Below are 16,501 nucleotides of genomic sequence, written 5' to 3'. Positions count from 1 at the left end.
AATGTCAAGTCTTAAACTGTCATAACGCGCAGGTTGACGTGACGAATGCTATCTTCAAGCCTGCTGAACCAAATCATAGACCTGATCCAAATGTGTCTGACATTTTGAAATCATGTAGACAACATCACTGCAACTGTCAGTATTTGGTCTTATTTATATCTTACAGATTTAACTCTGAATTGTACAGAAGGTACTGTAGAACGCTTCCTCTCGTGTGATGAAAACTGCGTCTCCAGCAGTGATGGTTGGGTTGTACAGGCACCTACGGGACGGAGAATTCTCATCGAGATCGAGTCTTTCAATAACAGGGATATGAGCTTCCAAGTATTAGATGAAATAGCTTACAAGACGTCTAATATCGCTATCTTAAATTACGTGCAGTCTTCGCCCGTTTTATCATTGACCCATCAGACGAGCCTGTCACGATTTGTATATATACCCTGCAAATTTCAAATTGAACGTACAGTGTTATGATGGTAAGTATCATACTCACGCTTTGCTATGATTAAAGATGTCTGTGATTTATAAGGCTATAAAGACACTATGTTACAAAGTGTTGGTGACATTTTGTTCCCTGGTTTTCTCTCCTGTTCTTCATCATCCTTTTTTATTGGGGGGGGGGGGGGGACGCAGAGATGAATAGCAAGTCACCTGTACCTTATTTCACCTGTTTGCCAAACGGCGTAGACTACTACCATGACATTTTTTTTTTTGCTAAAGCGATTACCATTGTAATTAATAACGTGAACTCTTGAAGAAAAAAGGTTACTTTAAAAGTTAAAACATACGGCATAATTCATATTTGCTTCATAATTCATAATGTTTAATGAGGACTGCTCTAACATCACTAGTATGAATGATTTTTTTCGTTTGTTTGCTTGTTTGCTTTGTGCAATGAAAACAATTTGAAAAGTATTATACAGTTGGTGATAAATGCCTAAAGTCAGGAGTTATAATTATATAAGAAATGGCTAATCAAAACCTCTACAAGTAAAAGTGAGCAAAGAATGGTTTATCTACACATTGCATTTTGTACTATGCATTATGCAATGATACGTTTTTATCGAAATAAGATGTTCCTGCTGCACCGAAAATAAACAGATGAGAGGAAATAATAAAAAACAGCTCTTGATAAAAGGAGCTCCAGATAAGATAGGGGTCTTCCAGCGTGAACAGAGCCATCTTTTACTAATAATGTGTAAAGCACAAAGAGGATTAGATAGTAATATGACAAGGTAAGCCGTATGATACTCACGCTTTGCTATGATTGAAGATGTCTGTGGTTTTTAAGGCTAGAAAGACTCTTTGTTACAAAGTGCTGATTTCATTTTGCTCCCTGGTCTTCTCTCCTTTTCTTCATCATCTTTTTTTTTTTTATTTGGGAAAACGCAGAGATGAATAGCAAGTTACATGTGCCTAATCACTTGTTTGCCAAACGGCGTAGACTATGTACTACCATAACATTTCCTAAAGCGATTACCATTGTGAATAATAACGCGAACTCTGAAGAAAAAAAAAAGAAGAGTTACTTTGAAAGTTAAAGCATACGGTCTAATTCATTTCTGCTTCAATTTTGTTGTTTTTTTCTTAATTTCATAATGTTTAATGAGGATTGCTCTAACATCACTAAGATGAATGATTTTTTTTTTCGTTTGTTTGTTTATTTGCTTTGTGCGATGAAAACAATTTGAAAAGTATTATGCAGTGGGTGATCAATGCCTAATGTCAAGAGTTGTAATTATAGATAAGATATGGCTAATCAAACTCTCTGCAAGTAATAGTGAGAAAAGAAAGGTTTATCTACACAACATTGCATTTTTCATGTGCAGAGCCCTTATGGAACAAACACAGCGTTACCACACTGTGTTCCCATAGTTTACTATCTGTAAAATGTGTGAATAATAGTGTTTTCACAGTGTTGTTACAGTGTAAAATTACAAACTATGTGGTTCACCACATACAAGTCACATAGTCATACGCACTTACCACAGCTTACCACATAATGGTCACAGTGTGTCATATTCTGCAGTATGTGGGCATGATGTGTTCATACAGTTGCCATAGTATGAAATTTCAGGTTAACCACATACTTATCATGAATTATGGTGACATGCAGTTACCACATAAAGGCCACAGTGTGTCACATATTGCAGTCTTTGGGAATAGCGCCTCCACAGAGATGTCACACTATGAAACGATGGACTATGTGGTCTATCTCCTACTAGTCACATAGTGGTATACAGTTACCACAGCTACCTCATTAAAAAAAAAAAAAAAAAAAAAAAAAAAAAAAAAAATCACGTACGCAATGAGATAGGGCTGACTTTTGGCAATCTCGTGCGATGTCCAAAAGTAACGCGTACCGAAAGCTCCCAATCTAACTCTCCTTTATGAAAAAAAGTAGGGAACAGAGTAATTTAGGTCCAGCTTCTCAATTGCTCTCCCTGGAGAATGAAATAATAACGGAATTATATAAGGCGTCGAATGTCAGAATTAGGTGATCCGAGTATCCTCTCAGATCACCTTCTGTATCTGTTCTGATTCTTCTTTATTAGGTGATCCGAGTATCCTTCGGATCACCTTCTGTATCTGTACTGATTCTTTATTTCTGGACAAAAGTTGTGCAGAGATTAACTCAGAAAGTCCTCTGCCTATCAATTTCAAAATTATACCATATATGTATCATGTCACAAAGACGACAGATTTTGTAAAATCATTGTGATCAATGGACCGTGACGTCACTATGACGTCATTATATTTCTTCTTTCTTTATTTCTTTATTTCTCCGCAAAAGTTGTGCAAGAGTTAGCTCAGAAAGTGCATTGCCTATCAATGTCAAACTTATACCATATGTGTATCATGTCGCAAAGACGACAGCGCAAGTAAAATCATAGTGATCAGTCGACCGTGACGTCACTATGACGTCATTATATGAAAACACATTTTCATGCATATCTCATTAATGGAATGGAATTTTTCAATGAAATTTACGTCACATATATTTCAAGTCAAGCGGGTTCTACTCATATTCTCAAAAATTCATATTTATCTTAAAACGCGCGCGTACGCGCGCGTTGAAATATTTGTATGCTCAAATCGAGCTCAAAATTTTTTTGCACACGTTTCAGATCATTTGGAGCATTTTTTGAAAAATTGAAAAAATTGGACGGACGCGTACGCGCGCGCACATATTCGCACGCACAGCTAGTATGCAATAGAAATTTTCAGTTTTTTCACACGGATCGGATATCCAAAATGTCAAGGAATATTTCTACCAAGTTTCAAGTCAATCCGACTCAATATGACGTCATAGGGGCCAATCAAACTCAAAATTCCGCGCGTGCGTCAATGGGGATACACAGTGCAACTATGCCAAAAAACCGTCAATTTTAAATCGGATTTTACTCGTCAGGATGAACGGTGACCCCCCTTTTTCTTATCACATTCTGAAAGCTGATGAGTTGTACATGTCATTTCATGGGTTTGCTATGCTGACAAAATGATTAAAAGATATCAAATTTCTTAATAAAGTAAAAAAAAGTAAATTTTCAAAATGACGTCATCAAATTTCAAGTTTACTCGAGCGTATCTCACTTATCCTTTGCCAATTTTCACCCAAATTTCAGTATGTTGTAGCTTATTTAATAATCTTTCATTCATATGCAAACATAATTTTGATTGAATGACGGCATCACCTCGTAAAAATGGATTGAAGGTAACCTTGTCAAATTTGGCCAGTTTACGTGTAATCTCTATGGGAGTGCAATTTTTATGGAAATGAAAATTGACATGACTATCTTTATCGAGCACTAGCTCACTTATGCTTCGGTGAATTTCTCCAAGATTTAAATATGTTGTAACTGAGACTTTGGGCTATCGTGATTGTGCCCTTCGTTTTTTCATACCATGTCGGGATCACGTCAAAAAACTTGCTTGAAATTAAAGCTTATCTTCGATGTACTGAAATATTTCTTTCTTTCTGCAACTTTCTGTGCAATAACTCAAGAAAAATATACCCTATCACCACCAAATTTTGCACATGATTAGTTAATGTCACGAACATTATTTCATAAAATAACTACTACTTGATCAGACGCCATCTTGGGTATGTAAATTAGGGTCAAAGTCATAAATGTTTCATTTTGTATCTTGGTAAATACATGTCTTTTCTTTCCCATATTTTGCACATGTAAAGACCATGTTACAAGGATCATTTCACAATTTAACCACTAATTGCTCAGATGCCATCTTGGGTGTGCAAAGTGGGGTCAAAGGTTATATGTACTTCTTTCTCTATCTTCGCTATTACGTGTTATCTCTATGGGAGGGAATTTTTCTAGATGTGAAAATTGACATGACTATCTTTATCAAGTTAAAGCTCATCAACGATGTATTCAAATATTTCTTTCTTTGTGCAACCTTCTTTGCAATAACTCAAGAAAAACATGCCCTATCACCACCATATTTTGCACATGTTTAGTTCATGTCACCTACATTATTTGATCAGACGCCATCTTGGGTATGTAAATTAGGGTCAAAGGTCATAAATGTTTCATCCTGTATCTTGGTGAATACCTGTACTATCTTTCCCATATTTTGCACACGTAAAAACCATGTTACAAGGATCATTTCACAAAATAACCACTAATTGCTCAGATGCCATCCTGGGTGTGCAAAGTGGGGTCAAAGGTCATATGTACTTGTTGCTGTTTCTTCGTTATAGTGTATACAGAATTTGGTACCAAAGATGGCAGATATGACTCCATTTTCTAAATGAGAATCCAAACATCACACGGCCAATGTCTCTAAACACATAATAACATAATAACCTGTATGGCCATGCCTATTGCGATCAGGACTCAAATCATCGATTTAAAAAAAAAAAAAATCGGATCACCTTAATTTGTCAGTAATGACAAATTACAATCTCTAGTTATTATTATTTTTTTTATTCATCTATTTATTTGCCGCCATTTCTTTTGTGTGTGCGTTCTCTATTTTATTTTTTCTTACATGAAGTCGTTTTTAGATGATCTTAAAAAAGTAAAATGAGGTTGGTATTGATGGTGGAATCCGTAAAAAAGAAAAAAATAATGTTGAAGGCGGTCAATATCTTATTTCAGAATTCGACTTTCTTACTGACGTTAATAGTTCAGTGCCTTTTCTAAATGTAACAATAACGGAACTCTCAAAATTCCATTGTTATGTACACTGTTCTTCCAAATCTCTGCTCTACATAAAAATTCATGAATATAATAAACGGGAGTAAATTAAGCTTTTCAAAACTAATGAATACACCATACACGGTTCGTATATGTACATTATTTTTCACTTTCAAGAAATACCCTCTGTGAGGCTGGTTGATGGGCCCTCTCCGTGGGAAGGTTTAGTTGTGCTCGGATCAGACGGTTATGTCTGCTACAATGGGTTTAACGCTAAAGCTGCTGACTTGGTCTGCGGGGAGCTTGGCTTCCCAGCGGCAGAGAGGTATTCGGCTCAGAATTTGCCAAGTACAGAAACAAGGGGAAAGATTCAGCACCTATCATGTCCACTTCAAGGTACAGCTGCATTATAACTTACGTCTATATATTAACAAAAAAGAAAGAATAGAAAACCATTATGGAATGATTTGCATTAATTTATGAATTGCAATGTGTGCGAGTTTTTCAACAAACGAACAGAAAAAAAGAAAAGAGTCGGAATTGTCTATTAATATTTCGTCTTTAAAAAAATTAACGAACAAAACAACGAAAAAGTTTGCAAGACATGGTCAGCTATAGGAACGCTGTAAAGGAATTTTCGGTTGTCATACCCAGGTGCTAACTTTGTTGTTGTGAACGTAGCATAAAGCAATAACGTGAAATAAGCATTACATGAACAAATCATAACCTGAAAAAAAAAAGAGAAGGTAGAAGAGAAAAGACACATTATTTCTGGAGGCCAAGTCATTAATGCACATCAATTACAATTACAAATTTCCAAACCTTATGGCAGATTAATGCACTTTGTTTATAACAATGATGGTTAATTTGTCTCCGACTCAAATTTCCGAAAAGCAAATTGCTGTGATTTCGATAGTTTTCTCTTTCCATAATTCATAGTGTAAAACTTGTATATTACCAAGTTATGACAAAGCTATTGTTGAGTTTGGTAATAAGGGTTTGATAAAGAAATAAAACGGCTTCTCAACTTCAAACTCTATTACGTGACATTACTGCATAGATTCTTACAGGTTTCAACGTGTGAAAGATTGCCCACTGGCAACCACTGACTGTTCCTCAAACAACGCTGTCCGACTTAAATGTCGAGGTGAGGCTAACACTGCAGTGTCATATTCAGAGCAGCATAAGACATAACTTATATATAAATTATAATAACAGTATACGAATATACCAGGCCTGAAAGCTTCTGGTTGAAACTATGTGCATTAGGAGACTTTAATTTCTGAGGGGCGCAGTCCCGATGAAAATAGTGGCATTGAAGTCACCGAAGGCTTGGTATATTTGTTTTATATCACTTCCCATGAATTTTAAGAGTAACAGCAAAGTAAATTGATTGGTTGACTGGTCAAAAGTGATTTTCTACGCACAAAATTACACGTAAATGTGTATGCATCGACTACGTTTGCGGTGTCTCAAAAATGGCTTATGATTATGTACTGCTAAATATGTGCAAGTGAAAGGGTGGTGCGTGTGCGCTTACGGGACGGAATGGAAAAAAAAAAGAAAATTCAAAGGAAAATTATTTCAAAGTTGATGAGCTAGACTTACAATGCCATGTGGTGTTTGTTTGCTGCTGTTCCTTGCATTACTTAAACAAAACAAAAAAAAAAACTAATAGATCTAATAGATTTTATTTTATAGCATATTTTATTAGCAACATACAACACCGTACAACTGGACGCCATGGAAGACCAGCTTTTACAACTATGGGCTTTCCAGCCATCTTCTGGGATGGGTAATGAAACAAGCAAATAATTTATTACATGCATTATGATTGTTTGTATACACAGACATTAATGCAGTTATATTTCATGCCTCATAATATAGGTTTTCCCTGTCAATTTCATACTTTTGTAATTCCAATTCATTAGTGTGCATTCAAATTCACGCAGCGCACGCTGGGCATTCAAATTCAGAATCCGTGCGATCAATTTTATTTATGGAAGTTCCATTTCGTTTTCGTGAAATCAAATTCACGCTTGGGCGTTCAATTTCCAAATGCGAGCATTTCCTTTCCTACTCGTGCATTCAAATTCATGCGATAGTCATGTGATAGTCCCGATGAGCTTGTTTGGATCGTTCAATTTCATTTTCAGACAATCAAGTTCCTACTTCGTGCAATCAATTTAACGAGGAAAATGGAGTAGACTTTTTTTTTTTAAAGAAAGGAGAAAGGGCATACACAACCAAAAAAGGTTTGCAAATAGTGTAACTATGATTGTTTAAAGGTTCTACATTGTTCTGTGTTCATGTATTCTTTGTTTTTCATCTCAATAGATTTTAAATTGTAAGGTCCAATCAGCAGTGCATCCAAACAACACAACGACAATCTTATCACATTTCTTGATCATGCGCATGCTGACAACGCCCTGACACAAACCTCATAATGACAATGCATCAATTTAAAGACAAACTGACACACAGTGACCTCACATAGCCCGGCAAAAGTAAACCAATAAGATAGCAATAATCAACAAACACGACGTATAATGTTCATTTTATCAGTTTCCATGTATTCGAAATTATTATTATGTGTTTTTTTTTTTTTGTTTTTGTTTCGAAGGTGTCAACCAACCTTCCGTATTATGTTTGTTTGTTTGTTTGCTTGTTTCATTTTCCATTCAAGGAGATGGCTTGATAGCCCAAATTCAGCTGCAATAGATGGTCTTCCATGGGGTCCAGTTGGATGTAAGGTGGGACCACCGGGTTAAATACCCTGCTCTTTGCGATGAATAAATGAAGTGGGATCTTTTACGTACATGACTTGTGACTCTCTCACACATGAGACCTCTATATTATGTCCTATCCGAGGGACATGTGCCTGTATATTTCTTTTCGTGAAGCCCGAGTTCAAATTTCTCAATGAACTGGTGGATCTCTATACTGCAAAATAAATAATCGTCATCATAGATCCCAATGTATTCAAAGCTAAATGAAAAAGACACACATTCACGGTCCCAAACTTACTAAATTCCAGTCTCCTTTTAAATTGAATGCAGTTATTTGGAACATGGTTGCCTGTTCACGAATTTGAATGATCGACAAGATTCCGTCGCCAGCTTGACATGGATTTGAATACTCATTGCTGAAATGCGTACTCCTCTCTAGAATTTGAATGCTCTGATAGTGAATTTGAATGCTCCGACAGTGAATTTGAATGCTCCGATAGTGAATTTGAATGTTCCGAAAGTGAATTCGAATGACCTGATTTTGAATGTGATTGCTGATCCAGTGTTGTGAGCGCGATATGCGTGAACTTGAATGCTACGCATAGGAACTTGAATGAAAAAAGTATGAAATTGACCGGGAATACCTATATTACATTTGTCAAGCATTCTTTATTCTATTAGCAGTCAATGCTGTACAAAGCAGTTTCATGCAATGTCATGATTATTAAAATCAAGTTCATAACGTCATGCTGTTGATATTGTTACCAATTGGAATTAAAGGGGAGGGTAGAGATACAAATGAAAGAACTGAAGGGAAGATGAAGGATCCATAAATACCCCTTGACCACTTACAACAGAACTCTTTCCACAGGTGTGTCATACAGGCTTACTTGATGTCATTTTATTATGTTCCAAGTTAGTCAGGAACACCCTTTTTCTAGCCCATTGTGGTAGTAAAATTCCGTCCCATCGCACCTACCATTATGTACATTCCGTCCCGTCGTACCTGAAAGCGCGACGGGACGAAATTTATATTGAAACATTATAATTTACATATGAATATAGCATTTTTGTGTTGAGTGTCAAGTATATAGATTCACACTAATTCATTGAAACGTTATGGAATGTGAGTGACCAAACGTGAGTCTATCACATTATAGAAAAAAAAAGAAATCGTGTCAAAGTCCTGAAAAACGGGCTTTCTTAAAAAAAGAAATAAATGCAATTTTCACCCAAAATTTAACAACAATGAGAAAAGTTGAATGCCAGATATAAATGCTCCTGGGACGAATAATCCATGATAAAACTTGATATATCCCCTTCTTTTGTAGTTTTTGTGCAAATCATTTGAAAAATAAATTCCGTCCCGTCGCGCAATGAGGGCGCTTTCCCCGTTTTTAATGGTATTTGACTGCAAAGTCTGATGTCATTATATTAGACATGTACTGTCTAAAAAAAAAATTGCAGATTCTGTAAATGATATACAGTTGGTATATAGTGCTGCCATATGCCAGTAGTTTGGTACTGGAATCTCTTGTCTCATTTAGCTTTGTAAATTGTAAAATCATCGAGGTCTAATCAGAAAGGCGCCAAAAAAATATCTGTTGGTATACCTGGCAATGGGGGCAATGTTAGACTCCACTTTATGTAAAAGCAACTGGCCCAGAATAAATCATTTTGAAGTTACGCAGGGCATAATAACCATATACTGTTTCGTGCAGAGCCTGGTTTTCTCGGATGCTACGAAGGCAACCAGCAAGCATTCCCCCTGCTGTCTGAACATGGATTAAACGTTCATTCTGATGAAGAGTGTATATCTATCTGCAGAGGGGAACCAGGACATAACGAGATTGCCATCATGCACCAAGAAATGTGTGTATGTTCCCAGTACAAAGCGACTGCCGACGTACTTTCTGACAGAAGTTACTCACACAACTGGACATGTCCCATCCAGGAAGAGCTTGAACCCGGTCATTTTGTCTACTATTCATATAACAGTGAGTTCCAAAAAAAAAAAAGAAAAAAAAAACAATGTGAAGAAATACCATACATAAATGACCCAATATAAACTCACAAATGGTCATGAAAATTATTTTTGCAAACTATCATTAGCGATTCTGTTTCCAGTTTTAAAATGATAACCCACTAATCTTCAAGAATGTTTGCAACGTACAAGAAATAAACGATAAAAGCATGCAGAATTAAGATGTTTTTAAAGAAAATTGCTTTCGAATTATGATCTTATTCAAACCCACTATGATTTACCTTTTCATGACGTGTTGAAAAAAAAAAGGATGATTTTTTAAAACCTGATGACATCCAGTAAGGCAAGACACTGCAGAAATGTTCTAATCTCCGGTCTTTCACATTTCTCTAGAAAATTAAATACATAAATGCCCTTACTAAGAAGTAGGGTGATATCACATGCTATCATTGAACTGTGCTTTCAAATCTCGAATCTATACAAAAGTAGGGTATTTCTAAATTGAAAGTAAACAGTCGATTTAATAAAATGTATTTGTGTGTCTGTGCTTACTGCATGGTTTCATACTCACTAAAGATCATTGAATAATTTCACATGATTATGCTTACAATTCTTGACGCTGGTAATGACTGGTACAATGAAAATATTCAGTACACGAAAATATTCAGTATTTGTAGCACTTCCATACTAGTTATTGTCCAGTTGTGTAAAGAAACGCAAACACGGCTCAAAATGATGCAATTTTGCCATGCCTAGTCATGGACCGTCGGTGCAAATTTCTGATTAAAATGTACATTCAGCGTTATTCATCGACACAATGGGGTTTAAAATCCAAATCGTTGCGTTCCAGTGTGCTTTCTTTGATATCTGTGTTGATACAGACTTTACAAGGCATTTCTCTATTCCTCTTCTTTTTATAGTTTCGGTAGGGTTTTGTAATCTCCCCGGACATGTGATGAATGGTCAGTGGGACTCAAATATCACGAGATATGGGTCCAAGTTAACTCTCACCTGTGACAAAGGGTACATTATCAATGGCAGCCATACGTTGCAGTGTGTGGAATTACCCGGACGGTCGACGTACTTCCCGGTTTGGAACACGTCAGTTCCGTCTTGCCGACCGGTCGAAAGTGGAACAAATGGTCTGTTACAGCATTGCCTTTCTACATTTTAAAAGATGAAAAGTGGAAGTAAGAATTAAACTGACACGTGTGATGTTTGCACACAGTGACCTATATACTCATGTCATTTCATTTTATTTCATTTCCGACAAAAATATACAATGCAATATGACATTAGCATATACAAAAATATAGTAATTTCTACAACGTAAACTTCTCAAAAATGTGGATTTGAGTTTTGGGTCTCATGGGTTAGTGACATCGTGTCTGAACGAGTTAGCATAATCAAAAATACGAGTCTTTTTACAGGAATAAGTATCCTACGATAGAGCGTAACACACAAAAAAAGTACTAACTGAAAATTAACATTTTTTTTGTCGTGCTTTGTTGTTTCTTACAACTATTCAAGTAGCAATTGATGACAGTTGACCATCGTGCTACTTGAATGCGATAATAATCACAAAGTTTGTATAATTATATCAAATGTCCTTGCATGAAATTGCAAATTGTGTTATTCTTTTGTAGCCTTAGACAGTTTACATATATGTACATGAAGAGTGTTCATGATACATTTTCTGTCCCTAAACCTTTGAATATTCCAGAAAAGGTACATATTGATTATAATGACAGTACTTTTTTTTTCATGGATTTTGTTTTTAGTTCCACTCATTTTACCCATTTTACACCTATTCTAGTTTTACCCTTTGTTTTTGTGCACTTTTTTTTTTAGATACTGAATGGCTTAGTGTCAATATTGTCACCTCGACAACACAAAATGCAGTCAACACCTCTATTGAGCATTACATGATGAAAGCCTGCTGTTTGATTGAAAACACACACACACACACACTGGTTGTGGTTGTGTGCAAACGTATCTTTTCTTGTGATTTGGATGGTATCATTTGTTCTGTTTCTTTCATTGCAATACCTATGCCGGTAACTGCACTATAATAAATGGAAAGGAAAAAGGTTAACCTGACATGTTGCTGAGCTCACGCATTTCATTTTTAATTTTTTACTTTCTTTCAATAAAGATAAAAAAACATAAACTTTGTTGTCCGTAAATGACTGAGTGTTTTTCTTGTCCTTTGTTTCTTTCTGAAATAATTTCAGTTATTTAGAAGATGAATTGCGTGGAGCATAGGATATATTATTTGTGATCTTATTGTCAAGGTAAAATTTACGGATGTCGTTCTTTTGTATCACTTTATAGGCAAAGGACGGGCTCCCCAAGAGCTAACGACACTTTTTTTTTCATTGTTCGTTCAAGTCAATTCATTTCAAATTTATTTCCACAAATTCAATTAAAAACGTACAGAGAGACAATAAATCAAACTATAAATATACAAACCAAAATCAATTCCGGTAAGTACATAGTCATAATTAAAAAGTATGTGATGAAGATTGACATAACAATTTGAATGATGGTGGTGGAAGTCAGCAGTAGGCCATTGGCCTTTCGAGGCTGATGTATTTAAAAAGTTTGCAATGTTGAAGCTATACGTCGTTTATATTATATATCGAAAATCACATTAAAAAAAAGATTTGCAATGAATAAGCACAAGGAAAAGAACATCCAAAAGAAAGGGACCCAGACATAAGAAAAACAACTATAGGGGAATGGGACAAATAGGTATAATTGTGATTAATTGTTTAAAAAAAAAAGGTGTTCAGTACCCCGCAAAACAAGGCGGCTCACCAGCATCAGCACATTCCCCTAGCGCGCCCGCTCCCAACTGATCTAAATCCAGAAGGTAAAAACACGCAAACACGCAAACGCGCCTTTATTTTTCAATCAATTCCTCATGAGGTAAAAGAAGTTGAGAACTGAGTTTCTTTACGTTCCTGAAATTTAGACTGCAGAAGTGTCACATGAAAAGAAAACAAAATAAAAAAGGGTACACTTACAGTATTAGTACTTCACTTTAAGTAATAATGTATATCAATATAGCAAATAACATGTTGTAATACAACATGATACAACATTATACAATATAATCCCCAATACGTCAAGTTAGAAAACCTGCTGTTTACCTTTTCTTATGTTTCTATGATTCACATTATTATATACTGGTAGATTTATCATTTCAGTGATCAAAATCGTAACACAGATATAGTAATGCAAAAATAAAGTGCATTAGTTTATCAATAAAATGGAATGAATACATGTTGTTGGTTAAGGTTATCTATACATAGAGTTACATTAATCTATAATATACTTTAATGTGATTATTATGTGATGATTATGTGACTATTGTGTGATGATTCTGGTTCACAATTTTGATGTACGCAGGGAAAGGACCGTATGTTCAAGATTGGACAACACCAGAAACAGCCTCTTCATTAAGTGAGTTTGATTATCTAAAATTATTATAATACCAATGTATCATTTACCAAAAAAGATTTTGTAAATTGTCTCTGACTTAGTTCATACACAGGCTGGTTTTTCGAAGAATAGATGAAAATGAAAATGAGAAAAAAAGATAAAAAAGAGAGGTACATGTATTTCAAGTATTCAAAGAATTTGACGGTTCGACTTGAGCCAGAGAAGATAAACACGTAATCTTTTCATGTGCGTTTATTTTTTATTCATGGTAAGATGTGTACACTCCAATTATGACAATACACAAACACACACACACACACATTGTAAAAGCACTTATGTTGCTATTCTTTATCACTTTACAGACAACGGACAGTCTACCCGAGAGCCAACGACATTTCATGAGACCACTATATTGTTTTCTTCAAGTGAGTCGCGTCTCCGTTTAAATCTAAAAAAAAAAAAAAAAAAATGATATTTCTATCTGCCTCTGATTTTGTCCTGCACTGCTTATTTGTCAATATTTGTCTTGATAGGTTTTCACATATTATATATACATATATGTGACCGGCGACAACGGTTTCAGGCAAAAGTGGGGAATTTTGAAAATTCATTTTTTCACTGAATTACATTGCCCGTTTCCTAAGCTTTGCATTGATATAAAATACTTGTATTCTTCGGCACCATAAGTGGGCATAGAAAGAGAAATAAAATGCACTTTTTAAGTTGTTAGCCTGACAAAATTGCGAGAAAACAGACTTTGAAGATTCACCTCTTTCTCAAAGACAATGTCCGAGCGGCGATGCGAGGGGAGAATCACCCATCCGTACGATGGTGCCAATCCATGTTAAGCTCCGCCTCTAGCAACCACATCGCCTTCTGATTGGCTCACTGAGAGAGTCAAATTTCCCGGGCACCTTCCTCGGAGCTCAGCGTATGAAGCCGAAAAACAATGCGTTTCGCTCGGGTTTGTTTACAGTACGTCTTTCAAGATGGCAAATACGATAATTGCACGTACAGCTGTATAGTGCACATGTACATGTGTATTTGGTGTACGCATTACGCAATGGCATTCACACACATGTAACAGGAGCGGTGGCAAATTCACACATTTACAAATCGCGTTTTCATTGTGGTTGATTTGTCTTTATCATTGGCGACCCTTTTGAAGGGACAAGATTGCTAGTGCTGGCAAGGGTCACGCTTCCTGTTTGTTTTGCTTTTACAAGACATGCATATGTTGCTTTGTTCGGTGATGCTAATTAAATAAAAACAAACAAACAAACAAACAAACACGACTCGTTAGTTTGGTGCGATCTTGACGTGTAGTATTTGAATATAATTAGTCACATGTGACCGCTCCTTTCCTCTTATCTACCTTCCATTGAGTCAGTCTGCTGTCATAATTTTTACTACATGTACAAGTAGACAAATTTGAGAATATCTAGTTTTCTTTTCACACGGTTATGTCATGCTACATGATTTTTGTTTCACTTCCGTTGTCGAACATTGCGGTAGAATAGTTTGGATAGAAAGCCAAACGAAGAGCACGCACTACAGAGCGAGCGTATAAACCACTATAGCAAGAACAATGGAGCATGTAATCGTGCACGCGTGGACAAAGCATTCCCCAAACGCTGCAACTGGTGTCTCCGAAAGCCGAATTATGTAAATGTATGCGACGCACCAGCCAATCGCATGCGAGACCCTGCGCCGTAGCAACGCTGGGGATATTGGCGCGGCGTTCGAAAGAAGCTCGAAACTGACAAGTGCGATCCAACATAGGGTGCTTAGAATTCCATTTTCGAAAGGAAAAACTTTGTCTTATGCTATGCAATTTAGTGTAGATGTAGAAAACATATCAAAGATTCGATTTTTGCAAAAAAACAAAATTGACAAAAATAATGGTCAAAATCGTTGTACCCCGCCTAGGAGGGAATTTGCTCTTGCGACTTTTGCCTGAAACCGTTGTCGCGGGTCACATATATATATATATATATATATTTCGTGTATTACAAAAAGATATGGAAAGCGTTACTTGTCGAGGTAACTATTGTCCAACATAATGAATCATCTTACAGATCCTCGAGTTCCAGAAAGGACATTCATTGCATATATCCTTGGAACCCTACTTGGTGCCGCTCTCCTAGTCCTTGTCATAGTTGCCATGGCATGGTGTCACCACCAGCAGAAGAGGTGTGTCCAGTTTTTTTGTTTATAAGCTAAGTACTATTACCATTTTTTTTTGTAAAGAGGAAGACATGTGTTAACATCGTTACATTATTGATACAGTTATAAACACATGCAACGATGTGCACATTGCGTCTAAATGTTATGATACATGTATAAACATGACTCACAAAGAACGGCTGATTGTAATGTGTTATGGGTATTAGAAGGTCGGTTCTATTGGATAAACAGATGTATTATACATGTTCTTTTATAAATCTTTTTTTTTTCAAAATATTCCAAATATATTCATTGATATTAAACAAATCTAAACTAACACAAACATCATCCGCTTGTCAAAGTCATGTTAAATTCATACGCAAAATCTTTAAAGCTAACATTTGGTAGAAATGATATGAAGATAATAAAAAGGATATGAAGATAATTGTTAATCCGTGGAAAGATGCGTGTCCGACCGGTTCTATGTGTTCCGTTTATGTAATGTTATGTATAATGTATAATGTCGTACGTATATATATATATATATATATATATATATATATGTGTGTTATGTAGTGCGTTTTCTTTTACAATTTAAAGCAAAAAAAAAGGCAATAACATAATTTTGCACTAGAGAGGACATCGGAGGATAACGGAATTATTTCTTGCATGCTTTTGCTGCAGAAGTAAAATTCATGGATTGCGATATTAGCAAGAAATGCTTGAATTTATCCTTACGCTAATAAACACAAATACCTAGGACGTGACAATCGTGTGTCAATTGTAATTCCTCTCCCTTTTCGTTTACTAGAAGACGTCGAACATCTCAACTTTCAAATCGGATAAATGGCAACTCAGTAAACTCTGTAAACACTTCAGTCCAGAATCAAAGGACGACGAATGATGCTGAGTTTTTGGACTCCAGTATGAGCGTAACGGATCACCCTTCCCCTGGCTATTCGGGGAACAGATTCGGAGACACTTCACCTGAACAAGAGGACCCGTACCACATC

This window comes from Diadema setosum, chromosome 4, assembly GCF_964275005.1.
Source record: "Diadema setosum chromosome 4, eeDiaSeto1, whole genome shotgun sequence".
In the NCBI taxonomy this organism is placed as follows: Eukaryota; Metazoa; Echinodermata; class Echinoidea; order Diadematoida; family Diadematidae; genus Diadema; species Diadema setosum.
The sequence above is the reverse complement of the archived record's forward strand: the minus strand, read 5'-3'. Positions refer to the sequence as shown.